We start from the raw sequence: 23,216 nt of genomic DNA, 5'->3' as shown, positions 1-23,216 counted from the left end.
TTTTTATTTTTTGTTAAAGCTTAACATTAAATATGTAGACAGAATCATGACCATTGGATGTCAACACTCTAGGATCTTTTCTCTGGTTAACTGACTGTTGGTTTGGGTCAGTTGGCACCCATCTGCCCCTTCTTTGCACCTCACACTTGCCTCTATCATAGTTCTTAATACCAAGGGGTTGTTGTAATATTTACAGTCTTTCTTCCTGGACAATGAGCTTCTTAAAGGTAACGACTATCACTTATTTATCTTTGTACTTCAGGGCCAAACTGTGTCTGGCACAGAAATATCTTGGTAAAAGTTTGCCCTAATTTCCTAATCTCTGGAATATCGCCATTGAGGAGATAAGACTCAAATCAGCCATTAAAATTTGCTATGAAATGAGCAATGGTAAACCTGTGCCAAGGGAGCACAGAGGGCTTCTGTACTTACTCTGGTGGGATTAATGGAGGTTCTTGATGGAGATGTCACCTCGGCCAGAATCTAGAGGAGGTCAGTAGAGCTAGCTACCTTGTTCCTCCCCCTTAGTGACCAGGCGATAGCTTAGCTAGAAGAAGCTTTCCCACAACTGCATTCCTGATCCTACAACTGCATTCCTCCACCGTGGAGTCCAGGTTTGGGGACTGGGAAGCAAAAATTCTGCAGATGGTGATAGGGGCTGATAGAGAGAGAGGCCAATTCTATTTCCACCCGTTAGCTCCCAGACCCATGTATTTTAATGACTTAGACACAGCAGACTATATTGGCCTTTGGTTTAGTGTACATCCTACATCCTGAATGGTGTCTCTTGAGAATTTAGTAGTCCATTCCATTGTTCTATTTGGCAACTATTTTTGGGTAAGGAGGTATAAAGTAGGTCAAGTAACTATATAACTTACTGTCATTCCATGTTGGCTGGAAAGTTAAGTCTTTGTTGTGTGAAAGAATTAAACAATTGCTTTTATTTAACCTTGATTAAAGAACAAAACTGAGGGCCTACATAATAATTTAGTATCCTCATGTTTTTAGTAGAGATATTTTTTTAAAAAAATGTTTTTATTGGTATTTTTAGAGAGAGAGGAAGGGAGAGGGATAGAGAGATAAAACCATTGATGAGAGAGAAACATCGATCGGCTGTCTCCTGCACACCTCCCACTGGGGATGGAGCCCACAACCCGGGCATGTGCCCTGATAGGGAATCGAACCTGTGACCTCTTGCTCTTGGTTGATGGGCCAATGCTCCACACCAGTTGGATGAGAGATAATTTTTAATGATCCAAGCTTGTGATGGAGGTAAGCAGCAAAATACCTAACTCAGCATTAGGGGGTGGGGCAAAAGGGCATTTAAGGTAAGCTGTGAGAAGGAGGCAACAGCTACAATACTTGTAAACAAGTGAGTGTTATACCTACCTCCTAACTATGTGTTGGAGGTGGATATAACATTGTAGTCCAAGGAGATACACATACAAGACCACAATATGTTACTCTTTTAAGAGATGCCTTATCTAAATGAAGCCTTAACATTAGACTGATTTTTTAACTTATAGGTCACAGAAAAATATTTTTATATGAAGAATGCTTCCCATTTCAAGGTTGTTCTTTATACATTTTTATTATCTTTTAAATAAAGATATGATACATTCCTCCCTAGGAAATGGTTTTCCTCTCTTAATGAACTAACATCTTTCATTATTCAGACTCTGGAAACCTTTTACCTTGGGTGCCAAGAAGACCAGAGCCCAGATTTAATGCTCAGTCATGATGGCTCTAACCCATGTATCTGTTCCATTTATTTTCCCTGAGAGCCTGGGATGCTTTCTGTTAAATGGTCTGATTATGTGCTTGTCTTTCATGGTAAGCCAACACAAAACCTTTTTGAAATAGGTTGAGGAAAAATTATATGTAAATATACATATAAGAACTACATAGCCCAGATGGAAAGCAGGCATATTTGGGTGCTTTCGGAGCTGCAAAAGGCACGGACACATGAGACTGTGATGCATTCTACGGTTCACATTCATGCAGCTGTTGAACCATGCAAAAGCCCACTTGGCATTGTTCCCTCCAGTTTATGTAACAGCTTTGTTACTTTGCTAATTTTAACCTCCTTTTCCTTTTTCATTCACTAAATGTCTACACAGCACAGGGTACTTGGTATTTTTCCCTCTGGCCATTGCCTGCCATGTTTCCAAGGAATTCCTCTAGTGACTGCCTCTTCCCACTCTCCCCTGCACTCTTTCATCTATATGGTTACTCTGGGAGCCGTCATGCCAGTGTAATCAGACTCCCTGGCTGCAAATCACTGCTGCATGGGCAGCTACCCTTCCCAAATGGGCAAATAAAAAACCTTTATCACATGGGAAACACGAGTTTCTAGTTTAGTCTAACTGCTCCCTAGAGGAAATGAAAATGCAGATATGGTTGGCCATGGTCTGGTATGGCAAAGTTGTCAGTAAAAAGAGTAAAAAAGCTGTATAGGATGGGCCAGATGCGAAGGTGGTAGTCCTAATGGAGCAGATTGCCGAAGCAGGCTTGCTGGGCTCAAAGTGAAGGTCAGAGCCCTAGCCAGCTTGGCTCAGTGGATAGAGTGTTGGCCTGTGGACTAAAAGTTCCCAGGTTCGATTCTGGTCAAGGGCACATGCCCAGGTTGTGGGCTTGATCCCCAGTGTGGGGCATGCAGGAGGCAGCTGATCACTGATTCTCTCTAATCATTGATGCTTCTATCTGAACTCAATATATCCTATCTAAGAAAGAGGGAATATGCTAATTAACTCTGACGCCATCACAAAGATGACAGCGCCCACGACAATAAGGAAGGAATATGCTAATTGACTGTCCCACCCTCAAAGATGGTGGCATCCACAGCCAATAAGGAGGGAATATGCTAATTGACTGCCACACCCTCAAAGATGAGACTGCAAGAGGACACAGGCTGGGCTGAGGGAAGCTCCCCCCTCAAAAGTGCACAAATTTTTGTGCACAGGGCCTCTAGTATATATATAAAAGTGAAGGTGAGAGCACAAGGAAACCTATAGCTGACAACATGGGACTAGAAACTCAGTTTTGTATACCATGTTGTCACAAGCCATTTTCAGATTCCCTGCGTAATCCTCAGAGGTAGGACTCCTGTAGTCAGAGTCTGGACTGTCTGCCTAGGAAACAGGGGTTCTGACTTAGGTCAGGGAAGTACGCTCTAGTTACAGTATAATGCAAAGTAAACAATTCCTCATGAATAAAAATGAGCAAAACTTTGCCTTGCACCAAGACATAAAAGTGAAGCAGTAAACTTAACAGAAGCACTGTGGCCTCATGAAACAGATTTAGCCTAAAAAGGGGAAGGAAATACAAAAATAGTTATAAATAATAGTTTTATAAATATGTGAGAGTAACCCATCCCGAAAAACAAAATGACCTCTTGTAAAAGGAAGTATATTATAAAAATACGTGATGAAACAAAAGCTTATTGAATTGCATAAAAAGACAAAGGAGAAGGTAAAATTATGAATCCAAGATTCTTATGTTAAACAAACAAATTCATCAAATTCAGTTATATTTTATTTATCAGATGCACACCCAGAAAGAAAAAAATACAAAGTCAAAAATAAAGTGATGAACATTTTGTGAAAATGTTAGAATCAAGGTAAAAATATTACACAGAAAGTTGATACTGAGGCAAAGTCTTATTTAGAGATGTGTGAGTATAATTTTGGAGAGTATGGTCTACAAGAGAAGGAATAAGAGACAGAGCAGTGAAGTAGAAAAGAATGGAGAGCCAATACAAAGATGTATTATTGGGCTGGCTACATATGAAAACATTTTAAGACTATCTATCTTGGGGAAAAAGCAGGGCGGGGTCGGGGGGGGCATTCACCCATCAATTCCTGATCTTCATTGAATGAAAACTTGACTAGGGATTAATTCCTCTTTATTCTTAGGCTGTATTATAGGCATTGAGCTAGTTGCCTTGGTGTCCTAATCTGGGGCATCAAAAGAAAAGTCTTGGGGTTGGAGAAAAACAAACACAAGTGGGATGGGTGGTACAATAGGTTGAATGTTTTTATTCTCCTACCCCCCAAAAATCATATGTTGAAATTATAAACCCTACTGTGATGATATTAGCAGGTGGGGGCCTGTGGGAAATAATTAGTTCATGAGGGTGGAGCCCTGATAAATAGGATTAGTGCCCTTACATAAGAGAACCCAGATAGTGCCCTAGTTCCTTCCATTATGTAAGGACACAGAAAGAAGACTGCTTTCTATGAACCAGGAAAGCAGACCCTCATTAGAGGGTCTTGATCAGTCTTCCCAGCCTCCAGAACTCTGAAAAATAAGTTCATGTTGCTTACAAGCCACCCAGTTTATGGTATTTTGTTATAGCATCCTAGACCTGACTAAGACAGGTGCCTGCTATAAATTGTGCAACATGAAGATAGTAGAGACCCAGGCAGAGCTAGTTGCTATGGTTGTGGTAGGATATTGGACAAGAGAGACCAATATATTGTGAAGTGGTGATTGAAATATGTCCAGTATGTGGTCTCATAGAATTGTTGCAAGGATTATATGAGCATAAATGTGTAAAGCAGCTCAAATATTGCCCAGCATGTTACATACATAGTCAATAAATCATTTCTGTTTTATATCATGGTGAACCCAATTAAGATGTAGAACCTTGCTGATCATGTTTTGATCTTTCTGCTAATCACTGATATTAAGGAATGTTTTATATTTTGATTTCAACCAAGAAAGTACTGTAAGCATATAGATCAAAACCAGGGAGAAATAATGGAAGGCTTCCTGCCTGGGGGTTTTCTCCATGTAGTCAAGAGCTTGGGTAAAGCCTGTTAAATTTACCACAACCCTTTCTTTTAAGTTAGCTATACTTTAAGGCCTACAAATCCTTAATTTAATTTGCTTCTGGCAAGAATCTTCACTGCCAATTATGGTTTTTCATGTTGTGGGCAAAGGATAATGTTTCCCAATCATGACAAATTGGCGGTTCTCTTTCCAAATATTTATTTCAAGAGAGCCCATTTATTTATTGTGAAAATCTCCAAAAATAAAGAAATAGAATATTTGACACTGGGAAATACATTGCATTTTAATAAATAAGGTAGGAAATAGTTTTTAAGGACAAGAAGGAAATGTGTCATTATAATCATACCAAAAATTATGAGGCACTTATTATGTTGTAGGCTCTGTGTTGAACACGTGACCACAATTTATCATTTAGTACCCACACAGTTTATGGATATCTGGCATGTATGGCTTACCCGCTCTTCATGGCTAACGTACTTTCTGATTGATCAATGCTTGCACTATATGGGTCATTAAATGAACCTTGGAAGTAGCTACGTAGCATAATTTCCATTTTTTTATAGAGAAGAAAACCGAGGACTTGGTAGATTAAATCACTCAATAGACAAGGCCACTCATTTCAGTAGAAGGATAAATCCTCAAGTTCTTATTTCCCATCTTGCAAAGCTTCTACAATGTCCTGTTGCCTCTGACCTATATAGCTCATGCAACTGCACAGGTGGTGGGAGCATAAAGAACATTGCACGGTGGGTTAGCCATGCATATGGGTGAGAATTAGGCTAATAAAAATTCATTGCATGTGTTTTGCCCTGAAGAAAGCAAGGTGCCTGCCATTTTTGGAGTTTATGTGTTGACAGTGTAAAGAACTGGTACAAAGAAGGTTGTCTTGCTTCCGACTTTATAGTCTCCATCTGGCCAGGAAAGGAGTAAATTGACCATGTCTGCTGCAAACCTGTGGCTGTGCTCTTGGGCGGTGCGGCTTTGTCACTGGCTCTCACAGCCTTTCCCTAGATCTTGGATACGATATCTTGCACTGAAGTGGGCCAAGTTTCACACCTTTGTATTCTTCTCTAGCATTCTTCAAACCCAGGTTCTCTTGTGCATGTGTTAGTGTGGCAGTTGGAAACTCCTTTATTTAAAGAGAAGGATAGTAAATATGTTAGACTTTGTGGGTCAATAGGGGTAATTTGAGGATAATACATATGATATTATGTAATAATATCATATGTATTATAATATAATACATATAATATTATATAATAAGCAGGAAAGCACAATTTTATTGAATGATTTTAATGTGTAATGTAAATTTAAGATATACAATGTGTTACTTCTATATATTTATTTATTGTGATATCTATTGCTTATTATGTATATATGTAATATATGTATATATGATATTGTATAGTATATGTGATATTATATAACACAAAAGAAAGTACATTTCTACAAAAACTTTAATGGTAAAATTCAAAATATAATAATAATCAAGTATAGGTGCTTTGCAATATAACTTTACTAGTATAATTGAAAAGAATAATGTTTGGGGGGTTACATATCACTTAATTAGGGTTCCAAGTTAGCATTCCCTCTTATCAAATTAAGTACAAATATTCATTTGTAAAAACCTTCTAAACTTGTGGTTATACCAAAACAGGTGATAGGCCAGATTTGGCCCACAGGCCTTTATCTGCCAACTTTTTGTTTAGGAAATCCTTGAGTTTCTATTTGAAAATATGCATTTTTAATAAAGTAATGCAGGAAGCTATCATAAGCTGTTTTCTGTAGAGATTGTTATGAGGTTTTTGTGTGTACAAAGGCAAAGAGGAAGGAATTAAAAATTTGAGGATCTGCGGGGCGGGGAGGGGAGGTTGGGGGTTAATGGGGGGAATGAGGACACATGTGTAATACCTTAACTAATAATAATAATAATAAATAATTTGAGGATCTAATGGAATCAGGTCTATGTATGTAGAAAGTGGGACCACCAGACAGATTACAGAGACATATTGTTCAGGGACTTTGTGTTTATAAGAGATGTTCATTATGAGGAATTCCATTGCAGAATTATATGTGTGATGAGTAGAGACAGTTTGATTACCACTCCCTTGGACAGTGAATGGGTAAAGTGCGGTGGGTGCACATCACAGATATTGTGCTGATATCAGTTCAAGCAACAGATAAATTATACACATAGCAACACAGAGGAATTTTCAACATACATATGTTAGTAAAAAACAAAGAAATGCAATAAACAATACAAAATAAAATGAACACATCAGTTATTTAGTTTAAAAATACATGCAAACAGAAAAGTACACATCTTGTATAATATATTTTAAAAAAAGAGAAGATATTAAATAGCATATAGTGGTTGCCTATGAAGGGGAGAGATTTAGAAGTGATAAAAAGGGAAAAAAAGGACCTACATATCAAAATGAGTGAATGAATGGATAAATGAATAAATAAACAAATGAGTGGGACTTACCTAAACTAAAGACAATAGACAATAATAAAAATATTATGAACTGGGGGAAATGGCTGACTCAACCTTCTGCACCTGAGGTCCATTAGGAGAAAGAATGCCCTACAGAAAGCCCTTATAACATATGACAAGATTCAACTGTCCAGAAATGGAATAGAAAATTTGGAGTGTGTCAGTTGGCTGACTAACAGCTAGTATCTGGGGGCCAGTCTCTCATTTCCAAGGAACGTTATTCCAACAAACAATTGGCAGTGGTTCCCTAATAGAAGTTCCCACATCCCTTTGGAGCCTTCTGTGCATCTGGGTATGGACGACATTCACAGGATGTGCATTGCATGTATTAGAGACTCTTGATTTCTTCAAACTCTGAGGGATAGGATGCCCTTTTAGAAGTAACATCCTGTCTTCCCTTATGACATTTCAAAGTTTATTATTGTGACTTGGGAAAGTAAGATGGGAAGAAAATTGGATATAGATGCGGAAGTCACTTTTCCCCTTATTTCTCTCTGACAAGCAGAGCTTCTCACGTATGAACTTTCTGAGCTGGGGTGTGGAGAGAGGGGGAAATAGATCCAGAGTGTATAGGACTCTTGTACTTCTTAACAGCTGTTTATCCAGTTGAACAAAGAGGGAAGGAGATGCAAGTAAGATGAGTCAGAGTGGTTATGGCTTGGCTCTGTGGAGACCGGGGATTGTCATCCTGAGGATATGGTAGTGAAGCAAAATGATGTTTAAGATCTAACACTAGCTGAGCTGAATCACCGAAACTCTGCATTGAGAAGGAGGAGTTTCTTAGCCAGGGCAGGGAGAACATGTGGGAGCAGGATGGGCCAAATTCACACGCTGGAAATATTGCAGCTTCCTAAAAAAGTAACTTAGAGAATGAAAAAGTGAACAGGAAATGGGGAAATTCCATTTCCGTATGTTGTTTCATTTTCCACTTCTGTTCTGGTAGAAAATACCAGCATCTCAGTTTGAATAGTGTCAACTTTCATCACACTTATTATCTTGGTCTCACTGCAAGATCAACTCATTTAATATTTCATCTCAATTTTGTTAGTTCTTTATTTGTCTGGAGCTGTATTTTCCTCTATGATATGGGGTAAGTGTGGCTGAGGAAGGACATTTTTAATGTTATTTTATGTAAACCAGTGTATTTTTAAATTTAAAAATGGAAGCAAATGTAAAATATAAAGTACTTCTCTATTAAACACAACTTTATTATTTTTGTAGGACTACATTCCATGTTAACCATTGGAAATTTAGCATCCAAATTGAGACGTGCTTTTAAGTGTAAACTATATACCATATTTTGAAGAGTTAGTTTTATAAAACAATTTAAATGATCTCATTAATAACTTTATATAGATTAAATATTAAAATGATAATATTTTTCATAACTGGGCTGAGTAAAATATATTATTTAAATTAGTTTACTTTTCTTATTATTTTTTTAATATAGCTACTAAAAACTCTAAGCTACATTATTTCATTTCTATTAGACAGTGCTAACCAGGAATAGAGATTTTTCTAAACTTGCATTGTCTAATACTGGAGCCACTAGCCACAAATGTGTTTAAATTTAAATTAGTTAAAATGAAATAAAATAAAAAAATTTACTTTGTCAGTACCAATCATTTCAAGTGCTTGGTAGTCATATGTGGCTAGTCACTGCCCTATTGGATAACACAATCTAGGACATTGAGGTAGATTGGACTGTTGGCCTTTAATCTTAACCTCTTCTGGAAGCATACCCTTTGCCAGGTAACTCTTCAGTTTCCTCCACTAACGGTGCATTATAGAACATTTCCGTCATTGCAGGAAGTTCTATTGGAGAGTCTACTCAAGTCAATGAATCACCTACCACTGGGAAAATTCATTTCAGAATTATATCCATAGACAGATGAGGACCAGACCGCCAGCTCCAGAGTGAACGGCAGCCCCTGAACAGCCCTCCATTGACTAGAGAGTGACCTCTAGGTCCCTTGTATGTCCTTTACAATATGACCCCAAGTATGTTTTATCCTTAATGTCTATGCTGTCTCCTTGTGCCCCACTGTTGCCACTCTAGTATATCCTCTTGTGGAAGCCTTCTCACCTGCATTGAAGTAATAACTTTCCCTCCCACAAACAAAGAGAGAAGTTAAAGGTAAATTCCTAGGGCGCTGGGGAAAGGATCTACAGGAAGGCAAGTCTGCCCCACTGATGTCTGGGTTCTTTCATCTTAGTTTTTCCTGAACAGTACCTAATAAACTATGCTTGTTTTTCTTGGTAATAATTAGAAGGGGGAAAAAAACACCTTAAATTAATAAATTTTTAAAGCTTAAAAGTTATAAATGATGCTAAGGCCTTATTTGGAGATAACAGGACAGAGGGATTGAGCAGGAAGTTTTTTTTTCCTCTTCCTGTATTATTCCTGCACTGAGACAGTGCCTGTACATAAATAAGTACTTGATACACATTTATAGCTGGATTTCTTTCCTTTCCTTTTCTTTCCTTTTCTTTTCTCTTCTTTTTCTTATCTTTTCATCCTCACCCAAGGATATGTTTATTAATGAGAGAGAGAGAGAGTGTGTGTGTGTGAGAGAGATTGTTAGATTGCCTCCCTTACACCCCCTAACCAGGGATCAAACCCGCAACCTTTTGGTGTACGGGATGATGCTGTAACCAACTGAGTCATCTGGCCAGGGCTATAGCTGCTTTTCTTTGGAAGATAGATAAAACTCTAGAAGATCGATTGATAAACAACATTTATGGCTACCTGGCCCAAGGTGAAGAAACAGCCCTTGAGACAACCTGAAGTAGGTTTTCTTTACAATAATATCTATTGTAATAGTTTATCAATATGGCATTGATAAATTACTATATTGCAGTAATTTACAATGAAAGGTAAATATGCCATAATCCCTACTGTCAAGAGATTTACACTCTACAGCGAGGTCTCAACTCAGAATGATTGACATTTTGGACCAGATAACTCTGTTGTGGGTGCCTGTCCTGTGTGTTATATGATATTTAGCAGCAATCCTGGCCTCTGCCTACTAGATGCCAATAGACCTCCCCACTTCCCCCACCTCCCACCAGTTTTGACAACTAAAAATATCTCTACTTATTGCTAAACATCTCATGGAGAAACACACTGTTCTAAAGAGAGAATGAGATGTATATATAGGAAAGGGTTCTGATATAATAACAGCTATAATAGAAACACTAACAGGGTAAAATGAGGGCATTTGGAGGGACATTTTCTCCCTGTGAGTGCAGTTGGTCAAGGAAAACTTTCTAAAGGTATTATCCATAAGATTCCTAGCCCAGTGCTTTCCCCATTTACCTGCAACTCTGACCTTGGGTTAAATGTTAAGCACAAATATGTATGTGCATGTTTTTAAAAGTTAAAATCATCCCAGTGATGTAAAGATATGTGTGTCATGTATCTACCAATACTTAACCCACTTTATGAATTAATATGGGCTTTAGGTAAACTATTATTAAAAAGTCAGAAGTCCCAAATCTAATATTTGACACTATAATCTATGACTATATAAATGACTTTGAAGAAATTATCCTCTTATTAGTTAATCTAACATTTTTATGCATTACACTTCCATAATGGCTGTTACAAGTATACAAAGGAATAAGACTAGTCTTAGCCAAAAAGTATTTTATAATCTAGTTGTGGAGTGAAACATAAATATACGAAAATTTTAATAACCATATGGAAGTTAAGAACTGTAATGGGATTGGGTCTCACCATTCTCCAGAACCACCTAATTTCCATTAAACTAAATTTTACATTACACATCTCTCCACATCATCTCCTGAGAGTTAAAATTGAAAACCCCCCATTTTATTTATTTGGGTGGAGGTAGATAATTCTTTCTTCTGGGTCAGTTCCACAGCAGCATGCAATTCCACTGGCAGAGGACTCTGGTCAGTTCTAATGAACTTCAGGAAAGTCCCAGGGCCTGGTGGATTTCCTTCTGGATAATTCATTGGCAACTAAGGAGGGAAATTGACAGATGTCCACACATTACTACAATGAAGTCACTCTAACTTGGCTTCCCCTTGAATGACCAAAAATCGACATATAACCGTGGTGCTGGTCATTCATGCTGGTTGGCATTCCCAAAAGGCTGGCCATGCTGACATTTCACATAGTCCAACAGTTTCCCTTGAGTACAGGTGTGGGAATTGAGGAATGGCTTTTCTGGCTTTTTTTATCATTCATTTTTATAACCTATATTTTACATGGTACTGTCTTCAGAATCAAAAGCCTATTTTGAAGGATAAAAATACAAACAAACATTAAGCCTTTCTTATATTTTAAAAAATTCTTGCTCTAAGAGTATACTTTTACTCAAGGTAAGGTTGATGCCTTTGAATGAGCAGGGGGAAGGTATCGGGAATAAAATAGCAGAAAAGAAAGCTTGGTGAATAATAGTGTAAGAATTTAGTCTCGATACATAGGGAGGTGCCACAGAAAAGGTCCTCTATGGGCTGGAAGGAGAAGAGAAGTCTTCTCAGATGGGGAAGGACTTGAGTTATCTCTTTTCTGATAGTCAGATTTTGGATATAAAGTCATAAGAAGGGGTGTTAGGAGTATTTTCTGTGTGAGCAAAGTTCCAGAGGCAAACTATGTTCAGGAAGAGGAGATGGACCAGCCCAATTCTAATATGACAGAAGACCCAGGAAAGTTCTTTCCAAAGAGGCCTGATAGACTTCTGATCTAAAGTCCAAAGACATGAATGTGAACCTGTCTGCCACTCTCTAGCTCTAAGATCTCAGGAGAGTCATTGAGTCATCAGCCCAGCATCAGTGTCTTCAGAAATCATATGTAATATATTCTGTCCTACCCATCCCACAGAATCAAATGAGCTCTGGTAAGAAAGGACTCCGTGACTTCTTAAGCTCACTAGAATTGGAATTCATCAGTTCGCTGTGGAATTACCATATTGTTAAAGGTGTTGAAACTGTAGAACTCTTGAGATATTTACATATGGGAAATGAAATAAGAAATAAAATTTCTTTCTCAATGGCAACAATGAAATGTATAGAGAAGTTTAATTTAAGGTATCTTTTGCCCTATGTTCATTTTTCATTTGGAATCCCAAATTCTATGTCATTCCACCCATGGCCCACTCATGGCCCTTCCTGACCCAGCCCTGTTGACAGCCCCCTTGGTGTTTGTTATTATTTTTGTACACATTTTAACGTCTAGCCATCATGAGCTACTGTAGGTTCACAGAAAACTACATATGAGTGTGTCTCTCTATTGTAAACTTTGCTTCAAATGCAGTTCCCTTTCTTCTCAACTTAAATAATAAATCTTGAAGAGTCAGATTAAGTGTTACTGCTACTGTAAAGCTTTATCTATGAGTTAGATAGTTAAGCCCCTTCCTCATATCTAACTATACTATTTTTTACTTCAGTAACAGTAATGGCAGTAAGATCTGCTATTTATAAAATGCCTATTATGTATTAGGCAATGTATAAGATTTATAAAAGCTCTTAATTATCCTCACAACAATCTCCTGAGGCATTGCTTATATTACTTTCATAGTTATTTTCATATGTGTTCACTTTTTAATTTCAGCAATTATAGCATTTTTTAGCCATGTGTACACTTAATATAGTTTTTTCTCCCCCTTACCACCTTATTATTAGACAGGGTATTTTAGAATCAATGATACTTTAATATGAGTGTACCACGGTTTTATCTTTATTTCCCAGATTTGGAGACTAAGATACTCAGAGGACACAGAGATGAACAAAACTAAAATTCTTCCATGTGAAATAAGCCAGTATTTTCAAACAATGAGAATAACTACTTAATAGAAAAGCAGTGTGAAATGGTTCTGGAAAAACATGGGCTTGGGAGTGTAATGTTTCGGGCTCAAGTTTTAAAAATACATGACTTGGGCAAGTTACTTAACCACTGTGTTCAAGTCACATGTATTTCTTTTAAGTAATGAATCTCATTGTTTTGAAAATCCTGGCTTATTTGTCTCTGACCCCCATGAAGTTGTGAATTTGTCAAGTGGAAGAATTAACCTTGTTCATCTCTGTTCCCTCCCTGCTAGCCCACAGACCCAGGTGAGGCGCTAGACTAGACACTATATCTGTTGAGTGAAGACGCGATTGCTTCTGTCACTGCCAATGTCACATTGTTCTGGTAAAAGCCTGAATATAGCAGGAAATATTCCTTAGCACTCATTCCCCGCAGGAGAGATGAGTAGCCAAAAAACTGGTTGCTGAGTGTTTAACTGCTTAGACAGAGGAAAAGGTGGAGGAAAGAATTTTCTTAAGGACAAAACTAGTTATCATCTCATTTTGAGTGTTCCAGGAACAGAAAAGGCAGGAAATGGTAGATGACAGAACCTTCTCATACCCTGCCCACCTTCTCATGGGGCTGGGAGATCGCAGATCCTTTCTGGAACACCACCATATGAAAAACAGCTGCAGTTTAAATGTGGAAAAAGCGAAGTTCAGTCTCGTTGGGAAGTAGTTTTGATTAACTGCAGAAAGAAACACCCAGCCTAACTACTATTATTAAAACCTGCAGCAGGGAATAGAGAGGGGGGGATATAATTACACTTAAGCTGTAGTTCTCAGCCTATTGCTGACTTTTAGTTATCACAATTCTTAGCTCTATTTGAACTTTACAGTGAAACTTAATGAATCAGAGAAGCAGGAAAAAAAATAAGAAAGGCTCAATGAACTAAGATTTAGTTATTTTTATTAAAGAACAACAAGATGTTCAAGGGAAGTAGCATTTGCTTTGAATTATCCACAAGTTGGAAAAAAACTCTTATCAGAATAATGAGATGTTAGTTTATTACACAAGGCTCATGAAGCTATTTGTAGCTTTTTTTCCCCCAATATAGGCCTTATTTTTTTTTCATAACTCACTTTAAATAGAATTCAAACACCAGAAGTCTGTCAGCAAAATCAGGGACTTCCTGTTTTGTCTTTAAAATAAGATGCAACTCCTTTAAATAAAGTTGTTAATGTCTTCACCATCCTTGTCTACACGCTGAAGCCCAAATTGCAAAGGCTGGAGGACATATGCCAACTCAAATCACTTCCTGAAAAAATTAGGCAGCATCAGCAAAAGTGACTTGGAAGAGCCTACAAATAATTGTACATCTGTTACACATTTTTTCTTTTCTAAAATTACAAATGAGGATGTGGTGTGCCATCCGTGTCAATAATATGAGGCCTGCAACTTCGGGAACATGTGGATCGTCTCGCTTTGCTGATAGGCCAACGGGACTGAGGCTGCAAACTGTTGCAGGTCCTATGATTCTTGGCACACAGTGTATTGACACAAAATTGGTTCTCTAGCCTAGAGGTTCCCCAAGAGTGTGCCAGTCATATATGTGTCGTAGGTATTGATGTCCTTGGTCCTTGGGGAAGAAGGTAGGATGTTGGGTAGCCTGGTCAGTGGCCTCAAGCATCAAGCATCTTCCTCCAGAGCAGCGGTTCTCAACCTGTGGGTCGCGACCCCTTTCACAGGGGTCACCTAAGACCATCCTGCATATCAGATATTTACATTACGACTCATAACAGTAGCAACATTACAGTTATGAAGTAGCAATGAAAATAATTTTATGGTTGGGTCACAACATGAGGAGCTGTATTTAAAGGGCCAGAAGTTGAGAACTACTGCTCCAGAATGTACCCAGGCAGGGATTTTTGTGTGATTTAATGAGGAAGTCCTCCCAAGGAAAAACCTGCAGTGGAGTGAGAGAAGCAAGGCAGAGAGGGAGAAGTTGAACAAGGTGGAAATTGCTAGTGAAGTCCCAGACTCAGCCTGATTCTGCAGGAAGCTCTAAAGCATAAAGCTTTTGTCCCACTTGAAGTAAGGAAGCTGAGCCGCCCGCCCCCCCCCCTCCCCGCAGTAGACACTGGCTGCAGGCTGCCATGGAGGGACAGAGCTGCCAAGCACAACTGGTTCTCACTAATCCTCTGAATAAAATTGCAGTGTGAGCCCTAAGAAGCAAAGTAGGAGGATAGGTGCAGAACTATAAAAGAGACCTAAGTGTTTTCAGGTAGATAACCACAGTCTCTACTGTACCTTCAGATTGCAGTCTGGAGTAGGGGGTAGGGGGCTGAAATTGTTTCCAGTGGCAGCAAAAAAAGATGATGAGTCATATGTGGTCTTCAGTATGCAACTTGGACAAACCTGGATTTCTGACTATGGAAATTGGGAGATAAATGTGTGTTGCTTTAAATAGTTAAGTTTGGGGTACTTTTCTATCTTTGTCTTTTTTAGAATGTCTTTTTATTAATTTCAGAGAGGAAGGGCGAGGGAGAGAGTGATAGAAACATCAATGATGAGAGAGAACCATTGATCAACTGTCTTCTGCATGCCCCACACTGGGGATCGGGCTCGCAACCCAGGCATGTGTCCTGATCAGGAATCAAACCATGACCTCTTGGTTCATAGGTCAATGTTCAACCACTGAGTCATATTGGCTGGGAAGTTTGGGGTGATTTGTTGCATAGCAATAGGTAATCAATTGTAGAGTGTTATATTAAGCAGTTGCCCAGCCAACCCACTAAGGATCCATAATGAGAATGACAGGGGTTGTTGCTATAACCCCTGATACCTTGGTTTTTTTAAATTCTTGCAACAGAATCTAGCCTACCCTGCAAGGGGATAATATACTTCATTTATTTATTTGCTTATTTAGTGGTCATTCGTCTCCCACACTGACTGTAAGTACTATCAGGCGGAGGATTATGTCTGTTTTGCTCCACTTGCAATAACTTGTGCCCAGCGTGGTACATAACATATAGCAGATTTTCAATAAATGTTTGTTGATGAAATTAATAAGAGACAGAGGTATAAAAATAACTATTATTTTAATCTAATTTGAACATATTACCTGTTTCTGCCAGTTTTAAACCAACTCACACATTACCCCAAACTTCCCCTAATATATTAAATAGATTTCAGTTATATAGAGTCTTAGAAGTCCCTCCAAGTACATGTATACATTTGCATTTGGAGAAATGCCTTCAATATAAGGAAGACTGGAGCTCATCATTGTGTTTGCTCAGGCTACACAGCAAATAGATTGACAAAGGAAATGGACTGGATTATTCTTTAAAAATAACTAATGTAAAACAGCTTTTAAGATTTATGAATGAGAAGATGAAAGAAAATAAAGTGAAAGCTGAAGAGACTATTTTGAAGTGGATGATTGACAAAAGGAAATCTATTGAAAACAGAAGGCCTTGCACTATACAAACCCAAAATGGGATTCATTAAAAAACAACCCTAAATGTCAAAATAAAAGATGGCCCAATGCAGCAGGTGCACCATTTGGAAGCAGGGAGTTATAAGGTTGGATGGGGCTCTGGTGCGAGTTCTGGGCAGCTCCTGTGTGTGCTCCTGACATTCCTGTCTTCTGGAAGATGGGCTGAGCTGGGATGAAGTTGGCTAGGCTAAACTATGGGGTAGATGAGAGTTGTTCCTTTGGTCATGTGACCTACCTTATTAGCAACATTGTTATGAGAATTAACAGTAACAGCAATTGCATGGGGAGGTAATTTAATAGAAGGTGAAAGTACTGAAATGTCAATGTGGAAATTAGGAGCAAATGGCATCCAGGGTAGAACCACAGGCACCTGTCAAAAGCATCACAGTAGTTAATTTCAATCCATTTTTGAAAGACAGACAAGCCTTTGTGCTTACTTCTGGTGCAAATCCACTTATCATTCCCCTAATGTTTATTAAGTGCTTTTATGTGTGATGCATGAGCTAGGAACCAGGCATTCAGAGATGGAAAAGTATGTCTCCTGTCCTTTGTGAACTCACAAATGAATGGGTAGACATCTAAACAAGTAATTACAAGGTGAGGAATGTATACATCACTGGAGAAGCACTGACAAAAAGCAGGCTTCAGTGACGCTCAGGGAAGGCTTCATATGTAAGTCATTTATTTGAGGTTCATATTTGGAAGAAGCAGGAGAGAAAGAAAGGTATTTTGAAATGGTGTGTGTGTGTGTGTGTGTGTGTGTGTGTGTGTGTTTGTGTGTGTGTGTGTATGCAGGGCTTTATACTTGTCTTTATTTTGTAAGCTTGATATTTACCTTCAGAAACCTCCAGGAGTTAGCAGAAGGTAGAATAAGTTGGATAGGGTCATATAACATAAATGTGATTTCAGATCCATTTGTCAGAAAACTGTAACCTTGCTAATCACATCACTTACTACTTTAGTGGATGGTTCTATGGCAGTAGCTGCCTTGCTCATTAAAATGTAAACTCTCTGAGAGGGATAGGACCTTGAAACACATTTAAGTAATTCCTCTCCCCCAGCAAGTAAATTGGTCAAATTTCTTCTTGAGAATAGGTTTAGATAGAAATATGGGAAAGAGCATGAAAACCCTGGGTGCTCATTCATAGGAGAAGAAGAAGATTGGGATAGCATGTATCATCGAGTGTGGGGAAAAGTACAAAACTTTATAACCGATTCCATTACATCGTGGGTGGTCATAATGGTGAAACTTTTTCCTCAAAGATCAATTATAGACTAAGCTAGCCTTTGCCTAGAATTCCCTTTGCCATTTTTCCTGATTTGTTTCAGTGTAGTTGTCTGAGATCTGTGGTCAGCTTCAGTTCATTGGCTCCTACCATATTTCAAGGACAGAGACTTTCCATGCCCTCAGTCTTTTTCCCCGTGGGGAGACTAGCCAATGTGGAGTAAACATATGGGCTCAATGCTTAAGGATGCTTTGCTTCCCATTAAGTTCACAGATGTTGCCAGATGAACCCTTCCTTGCAACACACCTTGACCAGAGAGAATCTTACAAAGTCCTGGAAAATGGCTGTAACATATTTGCTCATCAGAAGTGTATAGAAATTGGAAAGTTTGATCAAAAACATTTGTGTGTCCTGGTCTTGTTAAAACAGCCATCACATGTTCTAGGAGGCTGACATAGACAAATAGTCTATGAACCAGGAAACTGGACTTTTTATTTTGACGTGTATGTGTATGTTTTGCCAGAATCATATTTTTAAAAAGAAATTCTATTATCTGGCAACCAAGGTCATACTCAGGATTACCTTTGTCCAAATACTTATGTTGGTTCTTGAAGGTAAAGTTATAGGAAAGCCCTGCTAATTTTAATACCTCTTCTAATGTTTTACCAGCTAGCTGAATGCTAGAGTCACAGTGATTTTGAATTGATCCCTCACTCTATTTATATGACCTTGGGTAAGGTGCTTTTTTACAATCACAGTTTCTTCATCTGTAAAACATAAATGTTATTAGTTTATCCTGAATAATATTGTGTGAGGAAATACTGTAAGGACATAAAATACTTAGAATTTCTCATGCATAATAAAACTTCTACATTTTTTCTATTATTATTGTTAACATAAAGAGGTCATAAGGTATCTTATTTGGTTGTTATTTAAGTACTACAAGGTAAGGAGAATTGTTATTGTCATTTAAAAATTTAATGAAGAAAAAGAAATAGAGAGAAGCTAAGGGGCTTGCCAAGTATTGTAACCAAAACACAGTCTTGGCTGCTTGCCACAATAAAAGCCAAACTCTTGAGACAGTTGCTAAAGGAAAGTGGTTTATTTAAGTACCAGCTACCTAAGAAGATGGGGATTCTTGTCCCAAAACCCATCTCAACATCTTAGTTCAGGCGGACGTTTTTATAAGGAGGAAGAGGGAAAGCAGAACAAAGAAATCAAGGGGAGAGGGCTGAAAAGTTCTTTATGTGCAGACCAGCACAGTCCATTCTGGTAAGGATGTTGAAACTAGTCAAGCGATGGTCTGATGTGCATCACCCTGTCTTTCACCATCCTGGTTTTATTTAATCCTGGTTTTACAGTTGAAGGTCAGCAAGTCTCCCAGGGCTAGATGACTGAAGATAGGAGTCTGTATCATTTGAAATTAGTTCCTAGAATTATTGTACAAACATGTTGTAATTCTACAAGTTATCTATTAGTCAGAGTCAGCATTTATAGAAACAATGTCAAAAGAATGGTGAGGTGGGTTATAATTCACTGCTGTTACAGTATTGTATCCCAAATTAGTGGCAGAAGTGAAACTCAAACTTCTTTCTTTGAACTTCAGATCATTTAACTATACCTGTGCTCCAACTTGACCATGAGTTCCACAGCTTCCATCTAGGGGTAAATTTCAAAACATTTATCAAAATGTAAAAGGTCTAGGATATGGATTTTCATAAGCAGATATGGAAGTATTTCGTAATTTTACTACTGCATATAGTAGTTAAAAGTTAAAAGATCAGTGTGGCCCTGACTGGTGTTTCTCAGTAGTTAAAACATTGGCCCATACACTGAAGGGTTGAGGGTTCAATTCCAAGTCAAGGGTATATGCCTGGGTTGCAATGCAAGTTCAATACCCAGCCCCAGTCAGGGCACATGCCGGAGGCAACCAATAGGTGTGTCTCTCTCACATTGATATTTCTCTCTCTCTCTCTCTCTCTCTCTCTCTCAGTCTCTGGCTCTGCCTAGCAAAGGGTTCATCTCAAAAAAGTAAACTTTAGTTCCAGTATATTATTTGAAAGTGGAAAATAAGACTAAACCAGAAGATTTTTTTTTTATTAAGCTGATTCCATAGTATAATATTCATACCCAATGCTATTATTCTGTCTGGCTCTAAGGCACCAACCTACAAGTAGGTATCTATCATTTTTCAACATCACAATGCAAAATATATTTGTGGAAGGTTATTAACATTTAAACTTCTCTGATTAATGTGTTTGGGTAGTGGCTGCTTTCACTTTTTCCAGTTTTATAGTAAATTTTACAATATTTAGCCAGTAGCTCATGTGAGGTGGCTAATGAGCAGCTATGTTTTTCTTTTCTTTTTTTTATTCTTTTTTTTATTGCTTAAAGTATTACAAAGGGTATTACATATGTGTCCATTTTTTCCCTCCACCCTCTACTGATGGAGATAGTGGGAGGGATTTTAGACAAAGGCATAAAGAGAGAAAGAGATAAGGGTATCCATGTTGTTAAACATAGTTCAAATTTAATCACATACTCTGCCATTTATCACTGACAATCACTTTTTTTTCCTGTATGTATACACTGCAAGCAAAGTTTCATTGGCTCGGACACCCATTATTTCTTCCTTTCTATGATATTGTGATTTATAATAAGAAATATACATTGTTCTTCATCCCCATTCCTTGCAGAGATCCTAAACCCTTAGAACTTCCTAAATGATAAAAGTGATAAAGGTGTCTTGATATACATCAACCCCCTTTAACCACACCTGAGTTTATATTGATGAGGTAACTTTGGAAAGCATCTAAGGATGACGATTTGGTTGCCAGAGAAAGTAACCATGTGATTAGTGTGTTGGGATTTTCAGTCTCACCTCCATAACCTCCAGGTTGGAGAAAGGGGCTAGAGGTTGAAGCAGTCATCAATGGCTAGTAATTTAATCAATCCTGACTGTATAATGATGAATTCCTGAAAACATAAAAGGATGGATATTTGGAGAGCTTTTAGGCAAGTGAACATGTGGTGATGGGGGCGTGTCGTCCCAGAGAGACCAAGGAAGCTGAGTCCCTTCCCACATGCCTTGCCCTCTTCATCAGGAAGTTCATCTGTATCTTTAACAATACTCTTTATAATAAACTGGTAAATATAAGTGAATGTTTCTCTGAGTTCTGTGAGCCAGCTAGCAAATAAATCAAACCAGAGGAGAGAGCCACACAAACCTCCAATATATAGCCAATTTGTTAGAAGCACAGAGGACTACCTGGACTTGTTATTGGTGTCTGATGTGGGTAGTCTTGTGGGACGGAATCTTTAATCTGTGGGATCTGTATAGTGTCAGAATTGAGTCAATTGCTTGATGGTTTTGGAGAAAACACATATATAAGAGTTTCACATAGGAGTTTTTGAGGTTAAGGGTAGAGGAATATAGGTTTAAGAGCAAAGAGGAAATAGAGTCCTAGCCATAATAACATTCAATAATTTGTCGGATAAATTTGTGGATGAGATCTAAAGAAACTTCTCTTAAAACTTTGATAATAAACACTTCACAAATATTAATATTCCAATAATCATTGAAATATCCTAAATTCAAATGAAAATGATTTTGAACATCTCTGTTTAGTACATGTGGCAGATTATACTCTTGTTCTGTATATTGGCTGTACCTCCCTGGGGAAAAGATAGTGTGTTAAAAGAGGAATTGTCAGGAGTTGAAAAAGAAATAAAGAGGCAAATTATCACCAAAACCGGTTTGGCTCAGTGGATAGAGTGTCGGCCTGTGGACTTAAAAAAAAATATATATATATATATATAAAAGAGGTAAATTATGAAAGTCCTTCAGTTTCATACTAGACTATTTGTCATGATGGGTAGCATATTTAAATTGTGTGTGTATGAAAAATAAAAAGATCAGATTTTTATTTTAGAAAGAGCATTCTTGTTGCCATGTGGTGCACGGACTGGATAGAGGCAAAAAGAAAGAGGGGATGTTGGTGACATTTGCAGATGACATAAAGTTGGGTGGAGTAGTTACAGTAATAGATGACAGAAGCATAATTCATAATGACTTCACCAGATCTGGAGATTGAATCCAACCAATAGGATGAAATTCAACAGGAAAAAATGATTAAATTCAGCATTTGTGTATTTCACACACACACACAAAGTCAATTGAGAAAGTGCAAGAAAAATTCCCTAAAACTTGTGGTGGTGGATGTGGTCATGATTTAGGTGACCACACGTTAAATCCATGCCAACAATATACTAAAGAGCAGAGCCTTTGGCTCAATGGATAGAAACAAAATGCCTGGCCCATGGGAAATAACTCTGTCTCCTATCTGACAACCACAAACTTCTCTTGACCTTTTCCCATCCACTCCTCCACCACTTTATCAAACAAAAAATCTATTAGTCTCTGATGGTATAAAGACCAGTGCATGTAATGGAAGTTTTTGCATAAAGACTTTTTATGTATTGAACCTCTACACACGCTTTTCTAAAAGCATTCAAATTATATGCTTGCTGGTGTTTGCCTCCACTGGACAGAGAACAGAGAACCCCTTGAAGAAATAGTTTCCATTCCTTCTTGTGTTCCCAGTCCCTAGCACAGGGCCTGACACAGTCCAGGCATGTAATACCAATGAAGAAATGAGTGAATGAATGAATGAATGAATGACCAAAGAGAGTTAAATAGAGTGTTAATGTGAAAAGAGCTGAAGGGACACATGCAGATAGGCATTCTATAGACAGGTATGGAGAACAGTTGTAACATGACTTAAAAAGAAAATAGACAACCTTATATTGTCTTCTCTGAGAAGTAAATGGTCCATTACCAACACTTGAGTTCTTTCTACAACCCTAAAGCGTATGTGCACACCCAGCAGCAGTCCCTCCTGAGCTCCCTTGTAGCCCCAGCTGCCTTTCCTGGGAGCCTCCCTCCTCTGTGATCTTTGAGGGATTTGTGTCCCTCCCTAGGGATTGTTCCATAGGAGAAGTCACTGGAGTGATGACTGGGGAGTCCATTCTTCTGGCGTAATCACAGCTGGGCATCAGATGTCAGAGCCCAGGATGGATAAACATGCATTCTCTGTTCAGGTTAGAAAGCTGTGAGTACCCTGTCTGGCAGCCAGAATAAACCAAGAAGACATGATGAAAGCTCTGGTTAAGGGACAAGCCCTATGCTGCCTCCTGAGAGCCAGTGCTACTTTCAGTGCCACTGAAAGCCTTTCTCTGCACAGCTTCAGGGGGAGGACAGAGAGGTGTGGAGTGGTCTGCTTTCCAGAGAGGGGCAGCCCTTTCTAGATTTTACCATCTTGCCTGAGAGTGCTTTATTACCAGTTCACCTAATTATCCTATGCTTACTTGATAACAAAATGAAAGCATGGAAACTAAATACATATTATGTGACACTTTAAAAGTCATGAAAGCAAAATCATAACC

At 38.3% G+C, this 23,216-nt stretch overlaps 1 long non-coding RNA gene across 1 annotated transcript; it reads right to left on the bottom strand.

Moving 5' to 3' along the window:
* Positions 1-11,196: 11,196 nt before the first annotated feature.
* Positions 11,197-20,744, bottom strand: LOC107183996. Its single transcript, XR_001514817.1, has 3 exons — positions 20,653-20,744; positions 13,677-13,835; positions 11,197-11,278 (listed from the first exon to the last, which is right to left on the bottom strand). It is a non-coding gene; the product is annotated as an uncharacterized LOC107183996 (long non-coding RNA).
* Between the last annotated feature and the right edge of the window lie 2,472 nt (positions 20,745-23,216).

The sequence above is a fragment of the Myotis davidii genome, unplaced genomic scaffold, assembly GCF_000327345.1.
Source record: "Myotis davidii unplaced genomic scaffold, ASM32734v1 scaffold1, whole genome shotgun sequence".
Classification (NCBI taxonomy): domain Eukaryota; kingdom Metazoa; phylum Chordata; class Mammalia; order Chiroptera; family Vespertilionidae; genus Myotis; species Myotis davidii.
The sequence above is the reverse complement of the archived record's forward strand: the minus strand, read 5'-3'. Positions and strand labels throughout refer to the sequence as shown.